The sequence below is a fragment of the Stegodyphus dumicola genome, chromosome 5 (genome assembly GCF_044657685.1).
Source record: "Stegodyphus dumicola isolate Sdum_Otavi_A_Nest chromosome 5, ASM4465768v1".
Classification (NCBI taxonomy): Eukaryota; Metazoa; Arthropoda; class Arachnida; order Araneae; family Eresidae; genus Stegodyphus; species Stegodyphus dumicola.
Genome location: NC_140772.1, coordinates 205510200 through 205534469, shown reverse-complemented (window position 1 = coordinate 205534469; position 24270 = coordinate 205510200). Strand labels below are relative to the sequence as shown.

General features: G+C 32.9%; 1 protein-coding gene across 1 annotated transcript in view; it reads left to right on the top strand.

Annotated features, from left to right (window-relative positions):
- Positions 1 to 5590: 5590 nt before the first annotated feature.
- Positions 5591 to 24270, top strand: part of LOC118188350 (putative sodium/potassium/calcium exchanger CG1090) — a 132835-nt gene continuing 114155 nt past the window's right edge. Inside the window, exon 1 of the mRNA XM_085817582.1 lies at positions 5591 to 5946. The gene's annotated coding sequence lies outside the window, so the exon portion shown is untranslated. The remainder of the gene's footprint in view (positions 5947 to 24270) is intronic.

Here is a 24270-nt window from a genome sequence, read left to right as displayed (position 1 = left end):
CTATAACCCGGCTGTGAAACGGAAGATTGATTCATCCGACAGAACTCTCCGCAGCAAAAGTCGCCGAACTGCGGAAGGGCCATCAGCGGCAGAGGAAAAAGTACAAGAAAAATTTGAACGGCCAACAACGAGGTCCAAGCAGGATCACGACAGAAGTTTCCCGGTTCCACCAAGACCAGCTGCCTTCAAACGGCCAAGACCACAAGCAGAGGACAGAAGGAAGATGTTCAAGGGTGGCCGTAGTGGTGAAAAACGGAAGCTTCCAGAGGAAAGCACTGAAGGGCGAGCCCGTACAAGAAGGAGGATCAACCAAGCTACGGTCTGCAGCACCTTTAAAGACTGGGCCCAGAAAAGGATGTCTGAATATTACAAAGATAAGTAAAATTTTATGTTACTTTACAAACTTAAGTTAATCTTTCATTCTTACTGCAAGTGGCAGATTTCAAGAAGTTTTACCTCATGCGAGGTCTACCTTTATCGCCAAAAGGGCGAGAAATGAGTTGTGACCGATTTTCTTATTATGTTTTTCAATTACTCGCGCGTAAAACTAAAGTTGATGTATAATAGCGTTGTATAAAGACTTAAATATTGTAAAAAGTTATTGTATAAATTTTATTTAAAACATTCTAACAAGAAAGAAGTTTTAGTCTGAAAGACTTTTTGAAATGTAGTATTATTTCAATGTAGAAAGAATTGGCACTTGCTTTGAAAAGAATAGAAGTTAACAATGTACTACTAATGTATGTTTTCAAATGTGTAAAATTAACGGCATCTTGATATGTTCTTGTATACATGTGAACTGTTATTTTGAATGTTCAGAAATAACGTGATATGGTAAAAGTGAAAGTAATGTTAAAAAATTTGTTATTCGTGTGACAGTAAAGATTAAATCATGGTGAATATGTGTTAAAGGTTGAATGATGTAGTTAGGCTCTCTGACGCTACACTTTAGAGTTAGCCACTTTCAGAATAGTACCTCAGGGTCTAGAGTTGAAATTAGGGTGTGTTAAGAGGTCTCGTATGTTGAATTTTAACACATTAGTGTTTTGATTGTAGGAGGAAGTGTTGAACACATAGACAGAAACACATTCGTGTTTGGTGTTTTTACAACACATGTCAGAGAGCACGGGGAGAGATAATTAAAATAGTCATGAATGAAATAAGAATGTTAAGAAAAGTATATTCTATATGTTATTTGCAATGTCATTCTGTAACATTTCATTAAACTAGTTTTCCTTCCAGATCTCTGGAAGGAACCAGAATTGAATAAAGCTCCTGTTTTGATGCAGTACAGATGAAAAAGAAAAAAGATTGTTGTATATTCCGGGAGCTGCTATTGTAACAAATTTCTTTCTTTTAAAATTTTCTAGTTTCTAGCTAAGTTATGATTGTAAAAGTTTGGCCTCGCGTTAGTTTCTAGAGCTAAAAGTTTTCAACAAGGTCGTTTTAGACCTCAGTTTCAAACTAATTAACTCTGGCGGGAAGTATGTAAGGATCTTAAGTTTTACTAACGTTTATTTTATTTTAAATCTTTACTATCACTTCTTATTTTCTACTTCCGGCCAGAATTATAAGCGTGAAGGAGTTTATGCAAAGTTGTCTGGCGAACGCCAAGTATTTAAGTGTGGCCTTTTTGCCAAGCAGAAGAGAGGAAGCCGTGAGTTCGAAGCAGGCCGCTTACCTTAGAAGTTACGCAGTTGCTACTTTGCCTTCCGGGCCAGAGGTTTTAATCCTCTTGATAAATTAAACGTATTGTAGTGTTCACAGTCTCTGTGCTACATACGCTTTCTGTTATTATAAGGCCAATCTTATTCTAAAGTTAAATTAGAGTTTAGTTTTATTTTGATATCTTTTAAGTTAGACCCCGAGTGGAGGGTCATTGTATTCCGAAGTACGGAAGTCATTGTATATAAAGAAAAAATAAAGGGTTTTGTATACCCTTCGTCTGTATCCTGTCTACTTACTACAATTAGTGAACATAGCTTTAGTAAGCTCTCTGTTCTAGTCAGGTCATTGTATGTTTCCGAAGAAGGTTAGAAGAAACATTGAACCTGATAACACGACCACCAAATACAATGTATTAACAATCATACCAACCATGTAATATTTGTTTTTTGTAAATAGTTTTTTTTTGTTATTTGCTCCAGGGAGAAAAAATCGCTAATTTTTTTTAATAATATCAAATATACAGCATCTTTTTTTGCTATTTACCTTTTGTTTAATAAATAGCTTTACAAATAAGTCAAATTTGTTTTGCTTATAACTCTTCCTTTGCCTGATTTTCCATTATCCTTAATTTATGGACATGAGTGTAAATGCTGAACTCATCAGTGCATTCAAAGCAAGAATAGCTAAATCATTTTCAGTAAAATTTGTCTTACTAACAATGAATCTAACCCACTTCATGGACTATAATATTACAGATGTTCTCAATAGAAACGGCCCGATGCAGTATTACTGCACTTTAGGTAACATTTTTATTAAGAATTTATCTTATCCGAATTACAAACTTCATTTGTTTTTGGACCACAGCTACGAAAGTAACGAAGTTTTGAGTGTAATGGTGAAAAGAATATAAAAATGCAGTGAATGAAAAACGCGATACGATATATAAAGTGAGAATGAAAGACAATCAACAAATAAAATAGAAATCAGATCAGATATCAGAAAATAGAAATTAAACAATTAAAATAGAAATCAGATGTGCGAAATTTGTACTAAACATCATAAAAAGCAAAAAATATAATATTAAATATTCTAGAATAAATAAATGCTAAGTGGGAAATAAGTATATGCGGTAGATACAAGACAGCAAATAAAAGCAGAAATCAGTTATGCACAAAAAATACAGAAACGTGACACAAAACAAAAAATGAAACACTGAAAATTCTAGATGAAATAAATATGTAGATACGAGAACCTTTTTATGCAGTTCAGTGAAAATAAACTTCCAGAGTAACTTACAAACGTAGTGAAGGTGGTGACCTAGAAAATTGCAGGACAAAGTAAACATTGCGTGCAAGCTAGGGAGTCATGATACAGAAAAGATACAAAATTTTCACAAACCTTGTGATTAAATAGATACAACATTCGGATAAATTAGAAGATTAAATAATAATTCTAGAATAAATATTTGAAACAGGTACAGAAACAATTTGTTGAATAAATATTTGAACACAATAGGAGAAAAAACAATTGAACCAAAATTTTACAATACGTTACATGAAAATATAAAAATGGTGCAAAACTATGCAGAATTGGGATGAGAAATCAGGTTACAAGGGGTAAAATAAATGATGTGAAATGTGCAATGAGGGAAAAGAGCAAAGTGTGAGGCCCAAATTTCTCATCCTCTGATATGTAGACTGGCGTTGTAGCCGTCGAGCTGTCATTTTTGAAGATAGCAGGAGAAAAAAAAATCCGAACTAGTGTAAGTTACTTAAGGCAAAGTGGTAATTAAATTAGCCATTCTTAAAAAGATGACAGGCGTAAGGATGCGCACTAATTCTGCTTCATGGATTTCATACCAAAAACCTACTTCGCAAGTGTCATATAAGCATTCTGCACCGCGCCACGCACATAAGAAAATGTCGCTCCTCATGACTTTATTGTGGTTTCCGATAACATCATTTCCTCTACACATAGGAACGCCTTGACTTTGCTTGGGCTCGACGGTACGGCCTTGGAGCACTTCCATACCGTTTGTTTACATTTTGATAGCAGTATCGAAAGGATTATTACTTGCGTTGTATTTTTGTTGCTACGAGATTACACTTCTTACAACATTGTCGTGTGTTTAATTTAATATAAAAAATATAGTGGGATTTTTTTTCTAGAGAGAGAAAGTATTTCTTCTTGTGCTAACTCCGTAAATGTGTATTAAGTGCAGAGATTTTTAATAAATGTTTTCTTAATTAAAAACCCTTCATATTAAAGGTGTTGTGAGTATTAATCCATTATTTCATGTTCATTAGATATCCGTTCTCTGCACATGCAATCTTCAAAAGCATGAGACAAGCCAGTTTTCGGAAATAGCAAAAACGACATTGGAAATTACAGTAAATTTACTGAAAAAGGAAAATTTATTTTTGAAATCCGACTAATATGGATTTGGAATACAGAAATTGAGATAAGCATTTTAAATTGAATAATATTACTTTAGGAATATTTCTCATTTAACATCACCTATTGTGTAACATCTTTTGTACCTTTGCATAAAAATAGTGTTTGTCAGAGAACAAAATTTCTTTTCTTATACTCTTGTATTAAATTCAGCGACAATATTGAATGCACTTTTTTCTTTCATTTAAGGCAACAGATATATCAGAATGACACGGAAATAACATAACATTTGCAAAGGAAATATATTCTGCAATCTTAAAGAAACAGAATGAAACAAAATTGCAATAATATAATATACTTGACGTGCGTTGCATAAAATCTAAAGTATTATTAATGCACTATAAAGAACGAACTTCTTTAAACAATTTTATTAACGAGAAAACAGAATTAGAACAAATATCAAGTGATCTTCTTAAAACGAAACTCCAATGAATGGATTAACAGTCTCTTTGTGATGTCATTTTACGAAAATTAAAAGTATAGAAATTAAAGATAAGAGGTAACATAGAGAACGATACATACGGTATTAGCACACAGTGCCTTTACAGTTGGATCAAGATTGTCGTGTTTTGGTTTTTGCACTAAATTCATGAATTCATATATTTATATAATCAGCTTAAAAGATTGCTTAAGCAACAGATTAAGATTAGAATCTTTGAAAGATTTTATAATTTTATTATTCCATGAAACAGTAAACTTTTTTGTTTCAAAGTAAGCAAACGATAATTTTCACTTCCATGTCACTTTTGCGGTCATTCAACGAAAACAAAACAGCCTAAATATCATTAAGCTAAGAGAAAATGATGTCATCTTAAAGTATGTCTAGTCACAAGTATGGATTTTTCTCTAAGCGCGTGGCGCGGTATTGAATGCTTATATGCACCACGTATTAGGGTATCAGTGTAAATATCGATTCCATATTTCGAAAAGAGGGAAATTTCCTCTTTCCAGACGACATCTGGTCTTTGGAAAATGACTTGAGAGAATCATTTCTTCATTTTATCAGGCACAAGAGCTAGAATTCTGCAACCTCTGTCTTTTCAGCATCGTCCTAAGGAATGATGGTAGCGAAGCAGGTTGTCATGAGGGATACTGATAGGGAACTATCAGGTGCTTTTTTTTATTACTCCTCGTTAGAGCGCTCCATAATTCCACAGAAGTACATCGGCGGCGGACAGTCAAAAATCTTTTACCACGAACAAATTTCTATTCGCTCTCTTCAATGTTACGGAGTTCTTTGGCTTCTTCATCGGTGAGGTTCCGTTTTTTTTTTTTTTTTGCGTTTTCACAAATTCATTTTTTCGCGTCACTATTTCAGTGTCAGAAAATTATATTTCTGGTAATTCAGCATGTATTGAATCCGCGACTTTATTAGAATTCATTATTAATTCCAGAAAATGCGGTCATCATATAAATAAAAGTCTTTGGAGAGAGCGACATCTGCTAAAAAACAGGTTAACTAAAATGCTTCGTTAGGTTTACGTCTATTTAAAACAAAATGTGACGGTCATAAATATTGTTGTCATGTCAACTGAAGCATGCTTGAATTTGAAGTTTTGTTTTGATTAACAAAATAGTGTGTTTGAATCTGATTAGTTTATGTTTATATTTTAAACTAAACTAATGGATGAATCAGATAGGACTACTTGTAGGAATGTAACCGTGTTTCTTAACAGCGTTTTTTGCGTGATCTGTATTTAAGGAAATAAATGACCTGTTTCAGACAGTGAGTGACTTGACAGATTTATTGCAGATATAGTTTATTTTGTATTTCCTTGCAAGATATATGTATTAAATTGCAAATCACATATTCATCTGCGAATGGTAAGTAATCTTTTCGGTTAGTATGTATTTGCTTTTCAAATTTCCTGTTAATTTCAAAATATATCTCCAAGCAAAGAAAAATTTAAAATTTTCATATTATTTAAATTATTGCGCATAATTTTACTCGATAGAAATTCAGTAGTTACATGTGATATATAGTAACATATATGATTAAAAACAATGATTTGCACTTCTTCACAGTTTGACCAATGGCTAACATTTTTTTAACAGTAACTCCGATAACATCCGGTTTTAATACTTCTTAAATCATATCACTTTCCCACTGTAAAATTTATACGAAATGTCTAACTCAATTGCATTTCATATGGCGAGAAACCGTTTATTTTGGCCACTGTAGACGTATAGTTTTTTTTTATATAATCAGTAAAGTGCTCGAATGGCAAAGTACATCTTTTTGATTCAGAAAGTAATTTCCTAACCAATGAATATCAAGCATATGGCACAGAATATTCCGCAAAGAAATTATTTAAGGTAAGTTACAGTGGCTCACATTTGTTCTTGATGTTTTTCAACTTGCTTTGCAAATATCAGCCATTAAATATTACATAAATGACCTTTTCAGGTGTACTATTGATCATCCTTTTTAAAATCTACTTATTTTGAATAAATGTTTTTGATGGAAAAAAAAAATAGTTTATTCAAGAAGTTCTGAAACTGAACTTGTTTCTCACTTTAAACACACAATTTATATATAATTAAAACATGAAATCACGGGACTTTCAATACTTCATTGGATATCCTTTAGCTAAAATTGCACTTTTTATTTGCTGTGACATGGATTTAACTAAATGTTTTATGTAAGAATGTTCTATTATGTTCCATTCCTCCATAATAATTGCTTTTAGTGGAACATTTGAAGAAATGTCATATTTTCTTATTCTTTTATCTAACTCACTGTTTGAAAGAATTTAAGTCTAAAGAATATAGAATAATTTAAGTAACTTTAGGGTAGTTGTATGGGGTTATTCATAATTCTCTCCAGAGTTTTAGAAGTCTGGAGGTACACAAGTGGAAGAATGGCTGGTACACAAATGAGGAGGAGGTTGCACAGAATACATTAACTTGAATCATGACAGTGTTCCATTACTGCATGAGGATTTTCTATGTCCCAAATGCATAAGTTATCATACTTTACCTTGTGGGGCAAATTAAAAAACCAAGACGAATCCAGGAGAAAAGAACATTGCACTAAGTACAGAAGCAGTCGAATTTACAGCCCTTACAGGTGTTCTAATGTATGGACCCTCAGTCACACGGCATACATCAGTATGATAGTTCAGTTTCTGCCAGACTCTATTAATATTGACAGCACATGTGAACCTTTTATGCAGTTTTGGTAAATCACATGGCAAAGGTGATAAGAAAACAAGGTCTTTTATATACCCTCTCAAGGAAAAGTCACACAGAGTTAAATTAGATGAGCATGGGGCCATGGCAGAAGAGATACATCATCTTTGGAATCTTACCCAATTCAACACAAATGGTACTTGCACACATTTTCTATGTCCCAAATGCATAAGTTGTGGCGATTTACCTTGCAGGATAAGTAAAAGGTGGACTCGTAAATAAAAATAATTTTTTACAGCAGTGAATCATCAGCTTCGATACTCAAAAGTTCAAATTTAACTATTTAAAAGAATATCCTCCTTATATATATATATATATATATGTCATATTAAAAGCAAAGGAAATGACGGAACACTGTAGATGCGTGATTAGACCCATATTGAGGAAGAATTTTGATTGCGTAGTATTTAAAGAACTTGGCAGTCGAGGCAGTTTTAATTCCATTTTTATTTCCAATTGATATTTGTGGCCACAATCACTTGGCACTCTAGTCGTGCCTTTCCACAGAAGATTTACATTTTTGATATTGTTGAGATAGAAAGCAAGCCAGCGAAATTACATCTTAGCAGAGTAGAGGGCAAAAGCTGAAGTGCGTAGTTATGAAAGATGGAAGCACGCGAAGAGAAAAGTTTTGGTTTACAATTCTGTGATTGGTTGTCAAGAGGCATCTGGTATTAACGGTTACGTAAGATCGCATGATTAATCTGAATGACGCAATGCAGATAAGTTATTACGATTTTAGAATAGAGAGGAAGAATTAATGTTTTATAGTTTAATCTATAATTTTGATTCATACATTTATCTTACATATATATATATATATATATATATATATATGCATAGTTTTGCAACAGAATTAACCCAAATATTTCTTTTGATTAAGTAATAGAAATGTCTTTGAAAATATGCAATTAAAACTCCTCTCAGTTAGCATAATATCAAAAAATGTTAAATTTATGAGTAATATTTGTTATGTATGTGCATTATTTTTTAAGCATAAGTAACCTGAAGTTCTATCTTTCTGTTGCAGGTGTGTATGTATGTATATGTGTGTGTATGTATATATATGTGCAAGATAAAAAAATGTGTAAAAGGTAATTTAAATTAGCAATAACCTCTTAATGCTTAAATTAAATTTATTTCCACTCTTTGGTCTAAAAAGAGTTATCTCTTTCTACACTGCCTTATCTCGAGACAAATCTATGGCATATGACTCTTACATAATACTGAGGATATGAATGGAACTAAAATTCAAACAGCAAATAGTAATTTTACAGCAATATTAATTATTCAATCAAAATGCATTAAGAAACAAAACTAACTCAATCTGAATTCCTGAACACGACACATTTGCTTAGTACACATCTGCCTAACCAGACTGTTGCCTTCTGCTCTCTTCTTACTGCAGATATAAAAAATATAAATATTTTGGGTTGATCTTTGGATTATGGTAACTTGGCGATTTTTTGGCGAAAATTTGGCGACCAACTCTGCTACAGCAACTTTCTATTTTTTTTTTCGCCGCCATTTTGTCTTCACGAAGTAAAGACATGTTTCTTTTCTTTTTATTTACTCAACACTTTTTCCAACAATCTACTAGCCAAATTACACTGATGCTAGAAATTTTATGTAACAAAACTGCTTAATCATGACAAATATTAACTGCAAAATTGGGAAAAAGTGCAGAATCGCAAGCTCCTTGTGCATTTTTCAGAATAGCACATACACATAAACCATTTACACGTCGACTCATTTTTACTTAAAAAAGCATCCCAGAATAGCACAAAAATGGCATTGCACACACTCTTAACTTCATCCATCTACACTGCTAATTTCTCATAAATTACAAAAATTTGCACGAAAATGCAGGAAAATTTTCTTAATCTTTAAACTCGATAAAAAGCACATATATGAAATAACCTGATCGTGAAAAAGTACATACCCTTTCCAAGGATGAACATTTCCACGTATAAAATAAATAAAATATCCAAAAACTTTTACCTCTAAATTATCTATTATACTATAAACGTCAGCAACAAATTTATATGCAAACATTAAAAATAGTTACAAATACTTAGTGTCAAATATTTAAATTATTTCCATACACGTTTACTTCAATTGAAACGTATACCAAATTCCTACAAACATAAAATTCACAAAATAACTATCATTTAATTAAAATATCACTAAACCATGTACACGTCGACTTATTTTTACTTAAAAAAACATCCCTAGAATTGCACAAAAATGGCATTGCGCACACTCTTCACTATATCCATGTACACACCCTTTTTCTCATAAATTAGAAAAATTTCACGAAAATGCATGAAAATACTCAACGTATACTACTCAAACGTATTCCAAAATACTACAAATATATAACTCACAAAATCATGATCATTAAATTAAAATATAATTAAATTAAAAACACTACTTAAAATATAAATAAGCACATACATTAAATTAATAAAAATTAGATTACAATCCTAATTACTTTAAACTAAATCATTGCTAATAACAATTTTCCAATAATACCACATTAATTTATTTACTCCTTACATTTAGAACAATGCATAAAAATAATATCCTCAAATGATTAAAAATACCTACCTAATCTTCTTCACAATCTTCATTACGTGGCTGCAGTACTACTGATAATTTCTAAATCCTAAATCCAGTAGTCAACTGGAAGTCTATTCACCAAGTAATAAGAAATTAATAAAATTTCACCTATACTCAAACTACTTTCAGCAAACCACGTACCCTTTCTTACACTCCTTTTCACAAAATGTCCATTTTCACCATATTTCTTGCACCGCCATTTAAACTTAACTGTAATATCCTTCCTTTCACACAATCTCAACTTATTATTTATATCAGATAAAGGCATTAAAAATTTAGAATTCACTTTACATAGCGCCATGCAATCCGAAAATTAATCAACACTATTTCACACAACACACAATGAAGCTTTTCCAAATTAACCCCCTTTTCCGATTAAAGAACTGTAATTCGTCCATTAATGTCACGTTTCACACAACACAGAATAAAGCTAAATACGAAATTTCCAGATTTCCCCCCTTTTCCAATTAAACAACTGTAATTCGTCCATTAATGTCACATGACATATCTCATGATCTCTCATTTCCCTCACACAAAATAATGCGTAATCAGAACTGAGTGCTTCTCACATTATTACCAAAGTCCTAGGTAGTACTTAGGTAGTCCTAGGTAGTCCTTTATCGCCTCCAAAATGTTGCCAAACTACCAGTTACCATATTCCAAAGATCAGCCACATTTTGAAATAGAAACAAGTAGTGTGCCAAATTGTTTGTGGTCACACTATGTTTACCGAAGTGAAAAGGAAGATCTAATCTGTCTTGGCTGCCAGTTTCCTATTCATTATGGATCAACATTCTCCATTCTGTGCTATTTATATTTTTGCACTATCAATATTGTGAAATCTTTTTTTATGACATATATTATAGGGGTTAATCTTTGGAATATGGTAACAGGTAGTTCGGCGACATTTTGTTAAGGCGATAAAGTTACTAACTAGGACAGTGTACATGGATAAAGTGAAGAGTAAATGCCATTTTTTGTGCAATTCTGGGATTTTTTTTTTAAGTGAAAATAGATCGACGTGTACATGGACACCGTGTATGTGGAATTCTTAAAAACGCGGCAAGCAGTTTGCGATTCTGCACTTTCTCCCAATCTCGCACCTAATCTTCGTCATGATTAAGCATTTTTGTTCCATAAAAATTCTAGTATAAGCGTAATTCGGTTAGTAGATTGTTAGAAAAAATGTTGAGGGGGGGGAAAAAAAAACAACAAAACATGCCTTTACTTCGTGAAAACAAAATGGCGTTTAAAACAAAACTAGCAGGTTGCTGTAGCAGGGTTGGTCGCCAAATTTTCGCCAAAAAATCGCCAAGTTACCATAATCCAAAGATTAACCATTATAGGGTTTCCCTTAGTTCAGTTAACCTGTAATTCAAATTTTTGTTATCTTTCCTGAACTCCTCAACTCCCCCTCGCATTTCCTGACCAGGATGTAAATTTGAAGTTAAAGGAAGTGAGTATCTAAACAGGTGAATCCTGAAGTTCATTCAGAGCGTGTTTCACTGGCCAGTGCACATTTCGTTTCTGATCTTGCTATTACCCGGAGTTACTGTTATGCCTTTTGGCCATTTGAATAATTATCACACCTGGTAGGTTTTTGAGTCAGCCTAGTTAGCCATAACCTAAAAGTGCTAATCCAACACTGTTCGTTTTAGACTTGAATTGATTTGTATAATAATGCTTAAGTTCTACTGCAAGTTGTCAGTGTTATTGTAAAGCACAAAGTGTGTGTCCTTTTGTTCATAGTTGAAAATAAAAAAGGGTTATTTTCACCCTTCTTCTCTGCTGGTATTATTTCACACATGTGCAAGAAGTTGCCGGGTTCATTAATAGGACCTAGATTAATTTATGTGGCCGAAGAGAGTTAGATCCTGTAGCATGTTGGAAGTATTTCTGTCCAATGTTATATTAGCAGTCGAGCAGTGAAGTTCGGGATAGGTGCATGGACATTTTCATGGATTTCCTAATGTTTAACATGTATATAAGCCAGTTTTCCATGAAAAGTCTTCAACAAAGGCATCCCTTCCCTTTTGCAGTTAATCCTCGAGTGCTTTGCCATAATCAAACAAGCCCAAACCTGTGCTACTTTATTAAAGCATTAAGCATACTGGTAATTGCAAAGAAAACTATCAGGATCATAAGTGGCTGTAATCAAAAATATTATTTCTGAAAAAAATTTTTGGGGCATTTACATACTATCTTATCGACCTTGAACATCGGCTACCATCAAACCATGAAAGTTGGTGGAGAACACATTCATTCCGACTTGATATGCATTTCAAATAACATTATTTTATTTAACAATGAACTCTTTGAGAAAAATCTGACATTAAATTTATCATGCCTATCACAATTAGCAAATAAAATCATACCTAAACATTATACATAACAGGCAATATTGATCCAACATAGTATGTAACTTAAAATTTTTTAACACATTTTAGTTTGACTTAATCTTATAAAGACCACACTTTCAAAGAAGCATTATTGTAATGAACACTGGAGCCAAACAATTCTTCAAAAGTGTATGACATTTAATTTATCATGACAGTCATGCAGAATAAATATGTAACATACTTGCTCTTTTAACAAGCTTTATTTTCTTAAGAAGGAAAGGATAGTGGAGATGTATAGAATGAGTGTTTGCAATCGCTCGGTGCTGATGTATCTCATTTTCCATACATTGATCAAAATGCACATGTACACTAAAGTTGGCTAAATAAATTCAAATGCAGGTATTCAAACAAGAATATTTCACAAATTCAAGAAAGATTGGAATGCTATGGTGCTAATTGAAAATAATAGAAAAGCATGTAAAGGACCAAGAAAAGATGCATGAAAGAATTTCTAAGGAAAATTTGCTTTATTCTACACAGGAATTTTAATCTTCATTTTAGTTATTCACTTTCAAGTAAAAACTTAAAATAATTTCTATGTACCTAAAGGTTTTGTGCGCAATAGTTCTTAATGTAGATTATTAGAACAGTCCCAGATATATAAGAGAAGAAAGCAATATTCTTAGAAAAATTTTCCCAAGCCAAACAGCAATAGTGAAATATAAAATGGAAGAAGAAAGTCTGATTTCCAACAATATGTAAGTATCTGAATATGCAAAACATGAAGAAGAATAGAATATTTTTCCTGCAAATGTTCCGAATGCGACACTAAAGATGTAAAGTCTGTACTTTACATCTTAGCCGAACTATGCATGAAAAATAGTTAAATGTTTCATGTTATTTTTGTCTATAACACATTATTTATTCTAAAATTTTCTGTTTTGGTGACTGTATTCTATACTTAAACACAAGTTGATAAATCAGAGTGATTTTGTTTTCTGAAGCTCCGAGTTCAGAAATATTACAACTGAAAAGCAAAAAGGTTTTCAAACGCTACGGTATATACTGTAACCAAGCAAAGGTGATAAATTATTTTTTCTCTGTTTTTATGAATTCGCAAGTAAGTAGCAAAATTATGATAAACTATGAACTTTTTAAAAATTTATTACAATTATTGTTTTCGCATTGCGTAAACTTTTTAGGGAACATTTCGTGTTAATATATCATATTTCATAAGAAATATATTTATATATATTTTTTTAATTTTAGCATATTTTTAATTTGCAATATTGGAAGAAGAGAAAAACTTTATTTTTAAAAAAAATTTCCAATTTTGACTCAAACATTACTTTTCTATTATCTTTGAAGTAACTGATTGAAAATATAGTTACTTTGTATTGCTTTAACAGCCACTAATCTAACTCTTAATTTTTATTACATATCATGCAAGTACCTTTTTTTTGTTGTATATTTTGCTCCTGATGAAGGGAGACCCGTTTTGCCCCCGAAATCGATTGGGATTTTACAAAATCTACGCCGAATACAAAATTGTCGATTTGCCTGTTTTATGACTGAACTAGTTAAATCTATACTCGACAGATGGCACCACATTACAGCGACTTTTCATGATGTCTTGCTTTGCTCCACCCTGTTTGGTTTGTGACCCCTCCTTCTACAGCTTCCTCCTATTTCTCAAAGTTAAGAAATGGCATGCCAGGAAACTTTTACCGTCATGCGCCTTTTAGGCTTCATTCTCATTGAGCCGGCAAAATTACATTTTTGTGTAATAGTTCCGGCGATATGTTTATAAGTGGAGTTGAAGTCATATTTTACTCTAGCTAGAGAATTTGACTAATACTTTTATTAGTAAACAGAAACTCTATTGCATTTTCAGTGAAATTTGACCGAATTTAGTGTTCTATTACTAATCTGAGTTTGTATTCAAAACAAATACACTCCAGCATTATAGGCAAAATGGATATATTTCCAAATTTCGGTCATTTCGAATTATATCATTTTCAGTGAAATTGGTACTTTTTCTTTATCTGCTTGCAAATCTGGCAATCGTATCTCATTATGTTTTGGCAGCCATTTTTATTCTCAAAGCTGTGTTTTTAACTCTCGTGTTCTTTGGTCTTTCCATGAGACTCTTTGAATTACCGTGCACTGAAAAACATTCGTCAGAATATTTCCTGCAATCTGGAGTTTTGACAAGTAATCGAAAATGCTCAAATCTTCATGATATGATTCTTGATATTGCGGCAATCAATTTCCACGTGAAATAAACACTTAATTGACACGAGCTACGCCACTTCTATCCTTTTTATAGTTAAATTTATTTTTCTCATTGTCTTATTATTAATTATTATATCAGATTATTTGTTCTTGCGATATTGCGGGCAGATAAAGGAACAGTATCGTGAAATTTGATTCTTTGCCAAATAGTGAAAAGTGTACTAGTTTTTGTTTTCGAATGCATTTTTACTTCCTTGTACGAAGTAAAAAGGAAGTATTGTAATCGGGAAAAGTTTCAGGCAGCATATTTCAACGAAAATATCCCATTTTGACCTCTTTCAAATGCAATTTAACGATGTATTTCCGTGACATATGTACGTAAGGACAGAATAAAACACTCTTTTCATCCAAAAAAATTATAAAACTGCTTTAAAATGAATTCTGAAGAGAATTTTTCCTGGCGTCTGTACGAACGTATGTACGTACGTATCTCGCATAACTCAAAAACGAGTAGCCTCAGAATGTTGAAATTTTGTATATAGGACTGGCTATAACATGTAGATGTGCACCTCGTATTTTGGTTGCAATCGACAGCGCCAAACGTATTTAAATATATTTATATATATATCCACTCTGTTATTCGGCTCAGTGATCTCAGTTTCTTTACTCTTATATGTTTGTAAATTGTACATTTTTTGCTTTAAAAATGATTGAATTATGTTGTTCTTATCTTCCGGTTAAGGGTTTTATGCCTTTAGTAAATCTGTATGCGATATTTTTAGATTTATCAAGAATTTTAAAATTGCTTAAGTGCCGCTAAGCCTAATAATGTTTTTGATGGCGGTCATTGCTCTTATTTACATTTGAAAAAGCAGGATAACGGATTTGTTGCCAATCTAGAGAAACTTAACTTCGCAACAACAAAGATAACGCCTTCATTTATTATTTAAATCATGCTTAATCCTTTCTGGAATTTTTTCGAGGAAATAAGCGTTTAAGATTTACTTCGTAATTTTTAATACAGATATTTTGAGTTTTTATGTATTTCTGCCTTGTCGCGATGTGAAAACTGAATTAATTGAATGAGAAATACTCAATCGTCTGTGAAAACTGTTTCTTTTTTGTTTTGCTTGCTTAATTTCTTTTATACATCGTTCTAGCTTTATTATAGTATGTGAATAGAACATGTGGCAACGATTAGATAATTCTATTCTTTAAATGATATAAATTTTGTGCATTATGAGTTATAATATGAACGAAATATATAAGTTAACTGTTATATAATTATTGGATTATATAACAGTTAACTTAGTTTCCATTATATAATTATAAGTTAACTGTTATATAATTACTAATACTGTTAAGTGAATCTAGCGCCAGAGTGTCGCTATGGTAAGCAAATACTAGAATGAATTTTAAAGAATGCATTTATTCTATTGTGGTTTATACGCTGTCGGCGAAGTAGATTTAATTCAATCCAATAAGTTTAAATGAAATGCAAGAAAAAATGCGTATAATTTAATATTCCGTACAAGGAAGTCATGTGGTGTACACATCAGATTTTATAAATTATATTCATTATAACTGGGAAGGGAAGGGACATTATTTTAGTATGCTACTGTGTTAGATAAAATTTTTTGACACTTACGTATTCATGTGTAGGTAACAGAAATTTTAAAAATTTTTCATAATAGACTTTGAATATTTCCTCCAGGTTATCACAATCACTGTCTTATATTACCATGGACTTAAAAAAAAAACTTTTTATACTAATTTCATAAGATGCATCTAAGGAAATATCAGTATCACATCGTCATGCGAAACATCGACTTTTAGAATGCTTTAATTTAAATTACTAGGAGAATAAAAATCATTGTTTTGTAAAATGTCTCTGTTTGACTTAAAAATTACTGCTTTATCACATTCGAAACGAAAATTACCTACCGTATTTTCCGGCGTATAACGCGCATCTACAATTTCAAGCTACATTTGTTAATTTTTAGATATATTCTCCGTATAACGTGCACCCAATTTTTCACGAAGGAACTTACACGATACACGTGCAGTGCTCTTATTTTTTGTGGTCACTTATTCGAACATTGTCCTTCGAGCTAAGGTATACCAGATTGACAAGCAATAAGGAAAAAATATGTGTGTAGACTAAATGCTTGAGGGAATAAATATTCCTGCAAAGAGGGTGGATTGTATTCAATGCAGCTTTCCAAAAAGAATGCTATTGTAGAGTTTCCAGAAAAGGGGGGGGTTATAATTTGGAATAAGAATGCACTTCCAACCTGAATGAATTCGTGGAATTAGGAGTTAGATGCTTTCTTTTTCTTTAGTAATTTGGATCCATGGTAATGAAGTGAAAATCGAATGCTTTAATAAATCGCATTTGCTTTAGTTGAAACACAGTTGATCTAGCGTTCCTTTTAGTAGCAAATATAGCTCCCGCGAAAAGAAAGTCGTGCTGGTTTCAAATGCAAAGCCACTCATTTTGTCAAAGAAAATGGAAACTGTACTGCAACAAGAATGTTTCGTGTTGGTGAAAGCTTCATATGCGAGTGGAAAAAATGAAATCACAATAATTAAATATGCTTTCCATAAAGGATTAACGAAATGGCTTTTCCTAGAAGAAAGTGTTGCAAACTGGGTGCTAGAAAATCGTCAGGATGGATTAACTTTAACAAGAAACAGTATAAGTTTATTTGCCTTAAAGCTGGCCAAAAAGAACGCGAATGAAAGTGAAAACTTTAAAGCAACTTTGAGTTGGTGTAGTAGAGTTATGGTACGGGATAATTTAGTTCTATGAGAAAAAACAAAAGTTCGAAAAAACAAAAGTCTTCCGAAAGATTTGGATAATAAATTGATTAGTTTCCAGAAGTATATTATTGACTTACGAAGGAAAAAAAAAAAGTGTTTACTGTCGCATGTTGGAAATAAGGATAAAACTCCAGTAAAGTTTGATATGATAGGAAATAAAACAATTGATGTGAAGGGAACAAAAACGGTTTACATAAAAGCAAATAGTCACGAAAGATTCTCACTTCACCGTAGTGCTTTCCTGCTTAGCAGGTGGTTCAAAATTAAGACCCATAGTTATTTTAAAAAGAAAGACGATGACAAAATGTAATTTCCAAATAGTGTTTTCATTTATGTTCACGAGATGGATGGACGAAAAGACGGCGTTAAATTATGGGTAAGAAATGTTTGGCAAAAGCGCGCAGTAATAAGAAAAGGACTGGAATGCGAGTAGCTATAATTAGGAGTTAGCTGTAGATATATAAGTGTGTATACGAGTGATGATATATTTTGTATATATAATAAAAGTATTATGTAGTTCAAAAGAGTGTATCTTGTGAAATATACTGGTTATCATAAATTAAGAAAAAATCACGATTACTGAAAAAGTTACATGTAGAATTTTATGAAACTTACCCACAATATATGACACATAGTAAGGTATCAAATAACATAAAAAGAAATTACCAGACAATTATGGTAGTATAGCACATGTATAAAATAAACAAATCGAAGCTGTCAGTTTGCTATAGTAAAAGTACCTTCAACATGGAATATAATCACCTCTAGAAGTAATACAGCACATTCAGTGATGTGTGATGCTTTCAATTATGCGGTCTATCAGTTCCATAGGAAGCAGTTGCAAGCGCGGCAAGGGTCTAAGGGGGGATTGAGAGCAGCTAGATGTCTCTCTAAAGCATCCCAAACGTGCTCGATAGGATTCTTCAAGTCCGGGGATCGAGCTTGACCACTCCATGCTCATAATTGTTTCCTGTAATCATATACGATCCGAGCCCTGTGTGGTCTTGCATTGTCGTCCTGTAACAGGAAAACATCACCTATTGCCCCGGCATATGGTGCACATAAGCATCAAGGATGCCACCTCTATAAACATGAGCATTCACGGTTCCCCTTGGAAATACATAGAGGTTTGTGCGTCCACCCAACGAGATGCCACCCCAAATACAGACACTGCCTTTTCCGTATGCATCTCTTTCACGGATGTTTGACGGATAATAACGGGTTCCAGGTTCTCTCCATATCAAATAACGCCTACTATCGCGTTCTAGACTAAACCTGGACTCATCCGTAAAGAGAATAGCCCTCCATTGCTCAGGCGTCCAGTGGACATGTTGTCGTGTCCACTGCAAACGCTCCTTCCTATGGCGTGACTTGAGCAGCACGCAAATGGTTGTTCGCCTCGCATACAGACCACCTTTGTGAAGGCTTCTACGCACAGTTGACGTTGACATTAACCTTTCGGTGGCTGCAGCAAGGGAGGATCTAAGAAGAGTCAGAGTAGCGGTTCTATTCCTGAGTGCACATAATGTCAAATGTCGGTCATCGGCGCTCGTTGTAGCAGTTGGCCGTCCTTGGCTGAACCTCCTAGGTGCCGAATCTTTGATTTGAAATTGCCTCCAAAGTCTATGAACCACAGAAGGACTCGCATTTAGCCATCTGGCCACTTCTGTTTGACTTTGTCCTGGCTCTGGTCTCCCAATGGCTTTCTGTCGTAGTTCTGCAGGCAAATTATGCCTGGAGATCATTGTTACGAATTGGCTATCTCGGATTTCTGATGTCACTATCACAGTGAAATATGTGGGCTTGCTCTCAAACATGGACTTTTATGCTCCTCGCATATGACGTATTCCGAGTGCAGCGCCACTAATTTGCATATTGGAGTTTTACTCAGCTACTCTTACTTGGCAACATATTCAAATTTTACACGGTTTGGCTTATTTTTGAGGGAGTTATCTCTATTTTTGTGAATTTTCCTTAATTTATGATAACCAGTGTAATTCAAAAATTATTTAAAAGTGCAGTATATCTAACAATCTAAATGGAACGAAAGATGATTATCTATTTACGGATCAGAGTAACAGTGATTGTGAAGATGAAACAGAATTCGATGATATGCCTAAAGATATAACAGAAGACGAATATGGATGAACTTTTCATGTTGAATGAAATGAAAATTTTTATGTTCATAAGGTATGTCATTTTTTTTTTTTTTTTAAATAACAACATTTAGGTACATATAAACAGGGCTTAATCTGCTGGAGTGTGTGAAAGACTGTTAGAAAGGAAGGAAACAGTAAATAAATAAAATAACTAAAAATTAAAATGAAAAGAAATGTTATATAAATAGAGATTAATAATCAAAATCGCAATAACAACCTTGTATTTAGCGTACATATATTAAAACACTCAATCGATTTCGAGGGCAGCTAAAGGTCCCTCCTCATCGGGAGAACGAAATTACTAGAAAGAGGAAAAAAGAAGAAAAATAAAGCATTGGCAAAGGAGTCTCAGAAACACGTGGTCGTTAAATTCTATTCTAGAGATTAATAAATTTATAAATATATTATTTCATAAATAGAGATTTATTAAATTGTTAAATTAATTATAAAGAATTAAATAAAAAATAAATGATCGAATCTCGTCTTATTTTAGGCTCCGACTAGAATTGCAATTACACTCAGAAGCTAAGAAGTACCTCAGCCGATCTCCATGTGAATTTAAGCCCTAATTTTACAAATTTCACACATTCTTTTTTTTTTAGCACACCAGTGAAAAATGATAAAACGATTAAAGCGTCACAAAGGAAAATAGTGAGAATTCTAGAAACAGTATCAGGATATGGAAGGAAATTTTAGTGGGAAAATGTAACTTTGAAAATAAAAACAAAAGGTTTTCTGATCGCTATGCCCTGGCGATGTAATTCTAGCCGTGAAGGAGAAATTTTCTCTGAATCCGTTCCGATAACAACGTGAGAATTAACCTAAGATTCCTCTATATAAGAGTAGTGGTTTCTCGCATTTGGTTACATCGTTCAAATAGTGTACAGGAGCTCTGCTGTAGGAAGTCACTAGCACGGCATGTGCACGACTAGGTTGATGCTTTTTAGCCTTTTCAAGGACGCAAAATTAACGCGCTCTCTCAAATCCATTGCATTTCTTGGAAAATAAGTCTTTGGTATATGGCTGGGGGCTTTTCTTTCCTTAAAAGTCTCAACCTTGTCCAAGGTTTGTGTCTGAGAGAAAGACAGGCCTGTATTCAGAAGTTAAAACCAGTTTTTAAGACAAGTAAAATTCGTTCACTGAAATTGGGGTTAACTTACATAAACGACGTGCCGAAGCCCTTTTATTCAGGGCTCTGGTTATAATTATGAATTATCTCAACTGAGAAGTGTCAAAGTCGAGCTCCGGTGGGCTCCGGCGCAATTTAAGCTCTACATACATATATAAGTCTAATTTTTATTTTTTAATGCTCATTCCTTATTTTTAAATATATCATTTTTATATCTGGCGTATATCGTGCACCCGTGTATTTCAATCTGAAAGTGTACGTTATACGCCGGAATATATGGTATGTATATAACCACTCTACTGCATTGAGGACCAGGGTTATGTTTTAATTTATTTCATTACATAAGCGAATATTTGAAAAAAGTAAAGTTTTCCTTTATATATGTAATTTTGAAGTTGGAAGTGTAACACAGACAACTTTATTGGATTTTTAGTAATAATCTGGCTCTTCTTTTGTAGGATTTATTAATAATCTTTACTGGATAATCTTAAAGGTTAAATTGTTTCATTGCTAATTTGGTAGGTTTTAACTACATTCTACTGAAAAGAACATATTTATAATTTGAAATGTATTTTACTGTATTTTGATTAATTTTCAAACCATTTGTCTAGCTATGAAATTGGATATTTAGTTCAGTGCTAAAATATTTATTAATTTTTGCTTTTCCAGTGCACTTCATATGTGACATATACTCAGTATAGAAAATTACAGTATTTAGTCTTGATTCGACTTCGAGAATTATCTGCCCTTTTGTCAAGTAGAAGGTTTCGAGAAGCCTTTAGTTAGCTGAAAGTTAATGTGCTTAGAGTGAAATTGGAAAAAAAAAAAAAAGTTTTTTTAGAATTATATATGATTTTGTGTATAATTTAGGAAAAAATATTCTCTGTAAGAACAAACCTTTCGAGAATTTTTTTTTCACGTGCAAAATTAGTGACATGTTCAAAAACATTAAGGAGACTAAAGCTGCTTTCAGACGACGGTATAAAGGGCTTATAAATGGTTTAAAACGAACTGGGCGTTGCCAGGCAACCAGTATGTGCTACGTCACAAAATCTGGTTTACGGCTCTTGGCATAAAGTTCGAAATTTTCATCTTTATTCCGACTTATATAAGCGCCGACCAATCACAGTGAACGCACGAAACCTGAATGGGAAAACAGAGCGGGAAAGCTGTAAACGCATCCACGCATGCGTAAATTTTTCTTCTCTAATTGGGTGCGGCTTAGACCCTGTGTCGCAGGTATGAACGGAATCCCCGCATTTGATTCCTTATGCCACTGTGACATTTACGTCGCCGTCTGAACGCAACCTAAAGAGCCCTATTTTTGTCATTTTAAGTTCTCTGTCCTTAAAGACCTTTTTTTTCCCCTAAGTATTAAGATTGAGAGAGAAAAGTTTTTTGGTAGTGATTGGTTTCAAAAATGTTAACGGCTTAATTTTTCGTATTTGAAAATTTTAATTTTACAAATTATTAATGATTAGATTACAATTTTTTAATACATTTATTTTAAAATAACTAGTTCTCAATAAAACATTAAATCCTCTTCATAAAATATTTAGTATTATGTAACAAATATATAAAAATTTCAAGTCATTACGTGTGATAGATAATGTAGAAAAGGAAGACAAAATCTTAAAAAACAAATTTTGAGGACAATAGGTTTAAAATTTATGTCAGCACTTTTATGCAAAATTATGATCCTGTTTTGCAAGACTGGTAATTTAGTTTCTATATCACATAATTTTTGAGTGTCCTTTTTGCAAATTTAATTCTTCTGTGTGTCTGTTCGGAGAGTTTACGCTATGTGTAATTTATACGTTCCTTTTTGAGTTTCTACATAATTTTCATATTATGGGCGTCTAAATTAATTCTAACTGTGATCAAAGTATTCATTTTTTTGTAGCAAAGCAGGAAATAGCATTATAATTATAAAGTCTTGAAGGACACAAAAGCAGTTTTCGGCACCCGAGTGCAGATAACGTTATTCATAAACTCAGCTTTTCTTAGGAATACGCTTTTAAAATAATTTAGTTTAACCAGATATCTGAAAAAAAAGTTAAACTATTTCCATAATAAGGCAAGCAGTATGTGTATTTATTATATTCATAAATTTCTACTTTAGAGAATTTATTCCTCCTTGGTGATTTGTAGGAATGTCTCATCAAGGAAGAACAAAAGCTGATAAAGGTTCAGCTTAATAAAAGTGAAAGATTCACCTTGGTAAAAATGAAAGATTCTATCCTTGGCGAAACGTCTCTTTGACGAAACAGATTAGAAACTTTGAATCAAATTAGAAATCATGTGGCCACTCACCGGAAAAGTTCACCTTTCCCATGACCAGTATCGTTGTAACAGCAGTATGGACCTCTAGTCAAACTACTGTGCTGGGGCCGTTAATTCAACAGCCACTCCAAAAAAAAAAAAAAAAAAAAAAAAAAAAAAAAACTGTAAATAGAATAGCATGGGTCTTCTATGGTTGTTGAACCTCTGGACAAGTGCTCAGTGGGCCCATGCGCGACTGCAGCATAATGTTGTGAGCGGTTGTGAACATTGTGCTGGAAAAGGAACAAAAGGCCACCCGAATTGTTTAGGGATGGGCATAAAAAGTTTATTTCAAGCCTACCTAACAAGTACCAATCGAATATTTTACATTATCTTTGATAAAGTTTGTGCACAAGTCCAGCAGTAGATAATAATAGTAGTAATAATAATAATAATAATTAAAAAAAACAACTCAGATCTTTACAGTTTGAAACAGCCCGGTGTAGACTGCGTTTTTTCGGACTGAAAGAGGTTTCTTCATCGATGACCTAAGTTATCCGATCTGAAAAGAAGTACTGCTCTACAAGGAATAGCAAATCTTGAAGACACTGTGGATGACGGCTATTGAGAAGCAAGGGGCTACATAAATTAATTCCAAGGCAGAAACTACCTAAAGTAAAATAAAAACCTACGAGGGGCAAAAGGAATTTAGAGCGCATTATTTTCTGAATGTCCTTTGAATTTGTCTTTTGTGCTGTCCCGATGACCATTACCTGCTGTGAAAGTAATATGGATATTGTAATAATTCGAAAAAGCATAATTTTTTGCCATTTTATGTGTTACTTTTAAAATTAGCGCATGGTGAGACATTTGAAAGGGCTTGTATTACAATTTAAGAAATTAAATTACCAATTGATAAAAAAACATGCCGTTGCAAAATTTCTGTTTCAAGATGCAATATTTTATAAATAAAACTTTGTTTGATATAAGCAAATTGCATTTAAGAAGACAAAAAGCCTCATTTGCGAGCTGAGTCCAGACAGCCGCAGTTTAGCCATGCCTGATGTAAAATAAAAAGGTTTAAGGTTACATTTTAACATCTCAGAAAAGAGATTACCATACAAATTCTTAAAAGTGCTCCTGCTTTTCTATATTTGAAACTGTCGTATATCAATCGAGTCGCGTTATGACAGGGATTATTGTATTTATAAGAGTAATTTAAAACATTTCGCTTTAAAATTAGGAAAAAAATTGTATTATTAAATTCTGAGAAAAAACATGTATTCTTTCACAATGCAAATTTAACCAGGGCTGTGGAGTCGGTCGTGAAAATGACCGACTCCGACTCCTGGAATTTTAATGACTCCAACTCTGACTCCGACTCCCT